Source organism: Ursus arctos, unplaced genomic scaffold (assembly GCF_023065955.2).
Source record: "Ursus arctos isolate Adak ecotype North America unplaced genomic scaffold, UrsArc2.0 scaffold_21, whole genome shotgun sequence".
NCBI classification, from domain to species: Eukaryota; Metazoa; Chordata; class Mammalia; order Carnivora; family Ursidae; genus Ursus; species Ursus arctos.
In genome coordinates this window covers 27,987,802-27,996,038 of record NW_026622886.1, presented here as the reverse complement: position 1 = coordinate 27,996,038, position 8,237 = coordinate 27,987,802, and the positions used below count along the sequence as shown (strand labels likewise).

The window sequence follows — 8,237 nt, the reverse complement described above, 5'->3', positions numbered from 1 at the left end:
TAACTCGTAGAGATGAGTAGTACACAGATGGCACCTCACCACAATGTCCCCTTGCTCTATAAAAGCTGTGGTTAAGGCCCAGACAGGAGTAGAGAATAGCTGTGTAGTGCCAGGATCATCTGTTCATCCAACCCCCACTGTAATTTTCCCTAAATAAAACTCAGTAAATGGTATGGACTGGTTTGCTTCATTTTTTTAGTCTCAAAGTGCTTTCTCAGTTTGGATACTTTCCTGTCTGTCCTCCACCTTCTAACACATGTATAATTTATATACAGTAGAAAATAGAGGAACTAAGAAAATAGAAAAAAAAATGCCCAGAATCAGAAGGTTCTAACCACTTAAGATAAATTTTTACTTTGGACTGTCAGCTAAAAAGAGCTACAGGCTACCCAATTTCTTCTTAATTGGCCTCCGGAAGTAATCCTACTTATTGTTCTCCTTACTTGTTAAGGAGATGCAGGTTTATGAAGCAGAGATTCATTTAGCCCAGTCCCAGAGTTGTGCTGCATTCAAGGAAACACCTAACAGGAATGCATACCCTATTGAAGCTATTCTAAAATACCTAAGGGCAGAGCAGAGGCAGAAATGGAAAGATATCAAAAAAGAAGGATACATAAAACAGGAATCTTTTATATAGCTATCCTTTTCATTTTAATCATAAGACGGTAGGATCAAAAATCTAGGCTTTAGTATTTTAGTCCTGAGTAGCAGCCGAGAGAAGGTTTAACCTTTTTATTCTTAAAGGTTCTAAATTTAAACGTTTCAAAATTGTCCATTTTGAAAAAATGTTTATTTGCTTCCATGAAAAATGTTAATAACAGTAACAAAAAAATATATACACTAATTATTTCTTTTGAAATTACAGGATCTGAAAACACATAGTATTTATCAGAAGCTTTTGCAACAACTCAGTGGTTATACAAAATACTGGTAATATTTTATATAAGGCTGTATATTTGTAATATTTTATAAAAGGTTGGTATCAACCAAATAATCATATTTTCTTACTTCTAATTTACTTCTATAAGCAAAGGGGAATTCTATACTTCTTATTCAATAAATTCTTGTCATTTTTCATAAACTTCCCAATTTCATTTTACATCTCTGACATCTCTCCTGACTGCTTGATTTTCTCACATCTTAACCTCGGCTGAGGACATTAGGCTTTGGCTTATAAGATGAACTGCAAATTCTCACTGTATGTTCTCCGGAGCAATGATTACAGAATTCACTAATGATACACCTTTACCCACATAATAACCGATATCACGGTCATGACATTACTCTCTTCTCCATGCCTTAATTAACCTAATGCCAGTCATTTGGTCTTTGTCTTTTAGAAATGGGAGACCTGCTACTAATCAACATTTCTGTTTCGACAAAAAACTAAAATTGGCGAGTGCATATAGGAATCTCTTCAGCTCTAATTCCTACATCATCAAGTTGAAAACGAGCAATCTCAGATCATACTTTTTAAAACTCTTCATTCCACGCTGTCAAATTCTGGCCTCAGCAGTGGAAGTGGAGCTATACAAAAGTGGTAGAGGTAGCTATTTGCTCCCTGAATTGGCAGCATCATGAAGAGTAACACTCTTCACCAAGTATATTGGGGCCTCCAATCATTCACGCATTCATTCAAGTATTGATTCAATACACATCACGCAGAGGCATAACAAAGGTAGGTTAACAGGCATCAGACCAGGCTCTGAGAGGGGGCAAAGAACAAAACACTGAAGATTACAACCCAGTGAGGATTAGGATATTAATTTATATAAGCAGTTACTGATTATAATCTGTCTAAATGAAAATTACATAAGAAGCACCCCGAGCAAGGGATTTTTAAAGTGTAATGTGGAGGACAAGTTGATACTAACCAAATGGAGAGAGCGGAATATAAAGCAGCCCAGCAGACCCCAAGAAGGGAGGCAGACGGTGTAGCAGATAAACATACCGAAGGTCAGGGTGGAAATTTGTAGGCTTAGGTCGTTACTCAGGTACCCCTATTACCTCTATTATTTTACAAATTACATGTTTTTAAAGGAAAAAGTTTCACATTTTAGTACCTGTGAACCGCACTTTTTTTCCTGCTGTTTTAAGCAAGGTGCCCATATTTTCATCTTGCACCCCTCTGCAATTTACATAACCAGCCCGGACTCCTGAGCTATGAAGAGAATGAATTAGATGAATACAAGGGTAGAGGCAGGAAAAATACCCGAGCAGTCTCGATGCATCTTTCCAGTAGAAAGTCAGAATCTTTAAATTTCCCCCAACTTGGGCTGCTGCCTTGTAGAGCATATATATGTTAAGAAGACCATTAAGTCAGGGCCTTGCTAGTTCTAGAACACGTGATTACATATGCACCTGTATTTCAGCTGATGTGGTCATTTGAATAATTCTCAATTATTCTCAAAATTCCCAAAGATATTTCAATTACCATTTTTTATAAAATATGTATGTTACTCAAATTGGATACAGCTGAATTTTAGGATTAAGAAAACATTTTTTAAGAGACTATAGTTTATAATATGGAAATAGACGCCACATGTCCACAACCCATTATAAATTTTATAAACATACGAAGGGGCCAGAGAGATGAAGGTAAAAACTAAAACATGATAGTGCTTTAACTTAGGACTCTATCTGCAAAGAGTTTCAAGGTGAATATTTGAATACCAGGTCTATTTGGCAGATATCTTTGTGTGAATGTCAGTACTTTCCAGAAGATAAGGATAAGAAAGGCATTTCTAGGATTAAGAAACCAGAAATTCTGGTATCTCTTATAAATTAATATTTAATATCTTTTATAAGTTTCTTTTGGGTACCCAATCTAAAGATAAAAACAGTTTTCACTAAACATGTAATTATTCATAATCACCTTTAAGTTCATAATCATTGAGAGTTACATTATAGAATGCTTCCCCCCCCCACACACACAAAACCATTTTTCTAAGGAACAATTGCTTCCTAGATTATGGACCATGAAGAAAGGTACAACATATGTAGGATGTTTTATAAATTTATGTTCATAGAAAATGTCCTTTATTCTTATTCCATAAGCCAAGGTATACTAGTTCTTTTCAGAGCAGAACAAAGTAGAATGACTATTGTGTGGTTGAAATTTAAAGAGAAGAATATTACATTTAGGATAAGAGGATATGTAAGAAAAAAAAAAGGGAAGAAATTAGGAGGAAAAATAATATAAGAAAGGGTAATAAAAAATATCACAGGATTTCTAGATTTGTTTTTTTTTTTTTTTTTTTGCTTATTCCACAATTATTCAGTTCCTACACTGTTTCTCTTTGGAATAGGCGCTTATGAAATAAGCACAAATAAAATATTGATCCTACCTGCGAGGCTTCCGGTCTGGTCAGAAGATTGTGTGACAGGTCTTGTAGCACATCTTGAACTGTAACATACCTTATGCAGAGCACAAATCTCTCAGTTGTCAATCCATTCCAACGAACAGTTCTCCACATAACCAGCAGATTCAGTAGGACTTCAAAGGAATCTACAATTGAGAATTAAGTAAAATGCATTAATTTAAAAATGGGTCATCTAAATTATTAAAATATAAAAGCAATGATCTTTACTCAAAAAGGCTTCTAAAAAATATAAATATTAAAATCTCAAATGGGAATCTCAATAAACAAGAACCACTTTTAATCCATTTCGCTGACTCACTAAAGAACCCTCTTCATGCTCTTTCTGATATACTGATGTTCCTTCAGGGCCTTGAGCAGACCCATAGAAGTGGTCCACCAACCTATCCACAAATTCTGCTGCCTCTAAGTTGACTTAAATGTCATCAAGAGACTGTTGTGTGTGTTCCCTAAACTTTTATATTAGTTGAACTTGTTATTTTAATTACATAATGTAATCAAGTTCTACTTAAACTGAAAAGAAAAATGTGTTATTTCTATGGTAACAGAAGTGAATGTTTTGGAAAGGTTTAATAAAAAAATGAGCTAATGTAAAAAATGCTATCTAATTAAGTGTGGGTGAGGTAACAGTAAAAGTTTGAAAAAAAATATTTAAATAATTCCACATGTGCTTTCTTTAGCAGAAGCACATAGGCTAAAACTGGAACAATTCAAAGAACAGCCTGGCCCCTGTACAAGGATGACACACAAATTTATGAAGTATCCCATTAAAAAATGTAATTCTTTGTGCAAGTTGTTTTATAAGTTCCTGAGTCCACTGTGAAGAAATCAAAGAGTGTATTGTGGGTATAGTTCACATGACAGAGATGACAATTTTCTTGATTACAAAGATGACAGACTACTATAAAAAATGAGAAAAACAAGCTTTGACCTTTAAGAAACAATTGATAAAATATAAAATGCACATTTAAGATTAAAAATTTTGATGATGAATCCTTTATCTATTTTAATCTTTTCTAAATTAATCATTTTTCATTCTAATAGCATGAAAGAGTGTATTGTAATAGAAATAATTTAGCTCTAGACTTATATGTAAAAGGATGAAATATTAAAAGGAGAACACACTATATTTTAAAAGACTGGGTGGGTGCATTTCTCCTTCCCTCCCCTAGCCTAGATAGTCAGATGCTTGTGAGTGCCAGAACAACCACTCTCCATCTTGAGAGCAACACAAGCCCCACCCTACATTCCCCTATGAACCTGCGCCATCTAACCTGCCCACCTGGCCAAGCATCCATTTAAAGCAGCTTCTGCCCCAGCACAACCTGCAGTCAGCCGTGGCTGGGACCAGTGCCACTCCAAAGGGTGGAGGAAGAGAACCCTTCACATTGGTGTGCCTGCAGTTCTAGCAGCCCAGCCTTTCAGTTGGCCATACAGAATCCCCTGCCCTTTGGTGCCTATAACTACGGCAGAGAGGTTAATTGCAGGTAGCTAGGCTGACTGCTGGCCCTGTCCATCAAGTAGCCCAAGGTGGCCTCAAAAAGGTCTCTCAACAGCTCAGGAACCAAGCCCTTTCCAATATGCCCACAGCAGGCAAAGTGAGTTATCAAAGCCAGCTAAGCTGAAGGCAATTAGGACTGAACCACAACAGTAGGGTGCATGCAGTCTATACAGGGGACATCCCTGGAGTGCCTGGTTCTGTGCTAAAGGACACCATAGGACCTCTTCCACACAAGGCCACTACTTTCAATACCAGGAGATATGTCTGCCCTACCTAATACATAGAAACAAATGGTTAGGGGGAAAAAAAAAAAAAGGAAAAAGAGGAATACGCCCCAATGAAAGAACAGGACAAAAATCAGGGCCAAACAAAACAGAGATAAACAATATACCTGCTAAAGAATTCAAAGTAGCAGTCCTAAAGAGACCCATTGGACTTAAGAGTAAATAAACTCATCTAGGACTTCAAAGATTATATATAACATATATATATATACAACATATGACACACATACACGACACACATACATATATAACACAACGCACACATATATAACATTATATATATATATATATATATATATATATATATATATATATATATATATATATATATAACCAGTTGGAGATGAAGAATAACTGGAATAAAAATATCTTGGAATCAACAGCAGCTTAGGGGTTGCAAAAGAACGGTCAGCAATCTGGAAGACAAGGTAATGGAAAACTACCAAGCTGAACAACAAAAATATAGTAAAAAATGAGAATAGGTTAAGGAAACTCCGGGACACTATCAAGTGTAATAACATTTGCATTATAAGGATCCCAGCGGGAGAAGAGAAGGAGGAGGCATCAGAAAACTTATTTAAGAAATAGCTGAAAACTTCCTTAACCTGGGGAAGGAAACAAATATCCAAGACAAGAAACAGAGAGAGCCCCTAACAAGATGAAACCAAGGAGGTACACACCAAGACACATAATAATTCAAATGCCAAAAGTGATGATAAAATATTAAAAGCAGCAAGAGAAAAGAACACTTACACATAAGGAAAACCCCATAAGGCTGTCAGTATATTTTTCAGTAGAAACCTTGCAGGTCAGAAGGGAGTGACAGGATATATTCAAACTGCTGAAAGGAAAAACAAACAAACCACCACCACCACAACCACCACCACCACCGAACAAAAACACCTACAACCAAGAATACACAGTAAGGTTATCTTTCAGAATAGGAGAGACAGAGTTCCCCAGACAAAAATTAAAGGACTTTATTACCACTAATCCAGCCTTACAAGAAATGTTAAAGGGAATTTGTGTGGAAAGAAAAGGCCATATACAGAATGATGCAAAGAAAAATTCTCACAGATAAAAGCAAGCATATAGTAAAGGTAGTAGATTAGTCACTTAAAAGCCAGTATGGAGATTAACACACAAAAGTAGAAATATAAATTATATCTACAAAAAAAGAAAAAGGCCAAGGCATACACAAAACAGATGTACAATATGACATTACATACATAAAATGTGGAAGAGGAATAAAAATTGTGTTTTTACATGTTTGAACCTAAGCAACCATGTATATATGAACCCAGCAGTAACCACAAATAAAAAACCTATAATAGGTACACAAAACATTAAGAGAAAGGAATCCAAGCATCACACTAAAGAAAGCCACCAACGGAAGAGAGCAAGAAAAAGAAAGGATCAGAATTACAAAAATAACCAGGAAACAAGAAACAAAATGGCAATAAGTACATACTACCAATAATTTCTTAAATGGAAGTGGAGTAAATGCTCCAATCAAAAGCCACAGAGTGACTGAAAGGATTAAAATACAGGCACACGCACACGCACACATATTCACAAAAGATCCATCTACATGCTGCCTACAAGAGACTCACTTCAGGCCTAAAGACACATACAGACTGAAAGTGAAAGTGTGGAAAAACCTACCATGCAAATGGAAGGAAAAAAAAAAAAGCAAGCAAGCAAGCTGGAGTTGCAATACTTCTAGCAGACAAGCTAGACTTTAAACAAAGACTGTAGCAAGAGACAAAAAGGGCACTATATAGTGATGAAGGGATCAATCCAATAAGAATAGATCATTGTAAATATGAATGCACTCAACACAGGAGCACCTAAACACATAAAACAAGTGTAACAGACCTAAAGGGAGAACTTAATAATAATACAACAGTAGCAGACTTTGACACCCCATTGACATGAATGGACAGATCATCCAGACAGGAAAAGAAAAAAAAAAAAAAAATCCATGAGATGGGGCGCCTGGGTGGCACAGCGGTTGGGCGTCTGCCTTCGGCTCAGGGCGTGATCCTGGCATTATGGGATCGAGCCCCACATCAGGCTCCTCCTCCATGAGCCTGCTTCTTCCTCTCCCACTCCCCCTGCTTGTGTTCCCTCTCTCACTGGCTGTCTCTATCACTGTTGAATAAATAAATAAAATCTTTAAAAAAAAAAAAATCCATGAGGAAACAGTGGATTTTAATAACACATTACACCAGAAAAACCTAACAGAGAACATTCCATCCAAATACAGCAGAATATGCACTCTAAGTGCACATGCAACAGTCTCCAGAACAGATCATATAGAGGCCACAAGAAGTCTCAATAACTTTAATAGAACTGCAATCATAACTATCTTTTCCAATCATAATGGAATAAACTTAGAATTACAGGAAAAAAATCTGGAAAAACACATGGATGTAAACAAAATGCTATTGAATGAAGGGTCAACTAAAATTAAAGAGGAAATTAAAAAAAATATATGGAGACAAATGAAAAGGAAAATAGTCCAAAATCCTTGGACATAGCAAAAGCATTTCTAATAGGGAAGTTTATAGCGATATAAGCCTACCTCAAGAAGAAGAGTCTCAATCAACTAAACTTTACACCTAAAGGAGCTAGAAAAAAAAAAAAAAAAATCCAAAGCTAGAAGGAGGGAGATAAGAAAGATTAGACCAGAAGTAAGAGACAAAACAACAACAACAACAACAACACAAAACCAAACAAAAAACAAAGATCAATAAAACCAAGGGTTGATTCCTTGAAAAGGTAAAATTGATAAACATTTACCCACTTTTACAAGAAAAATAATCAAATATATAAAATCAGCAATGGAGGAAAAATAACCACCAATACCACAGAAATACAAAGGATTGTAAGAGATAATAAGAAATTATATGGCAACAAATGGGAAAACCTAGAAGAAATGGATAAATTTCCAGAAACAATTTTTTTAAAGATTTTATTTGAGAGAGAGAAAGAGAGAGAGAGAAAGAGAGTGAGTGAGAGCATGAGCAGGGGCAGAAGGAGAAGCAGGCTCCCCACTGAGCAGGGAGC

The 8,237-nt window shown here is 35.9% G+C and overlaps 1 non-coding gene across 1 annotated transcript; it reads left to right on the top strand.

The window, feature by feature from the left end:
- The first annotated feature begins 4,047 nt into the window (after window positions 1-4,047).
- On the top strand, window positions 4,048-4,154 carry LOC113256485 (U6 spliceosomal RNA). The gene has a single exon (XR_003316691.1). It is a non-coding gene; the product is annotated as a U6 spliceosomal RNA (small nuclear RNA).
- The last annotated feature ends 4,083 nt before the right edge of the window (window positions 4,155-8,237 follow it).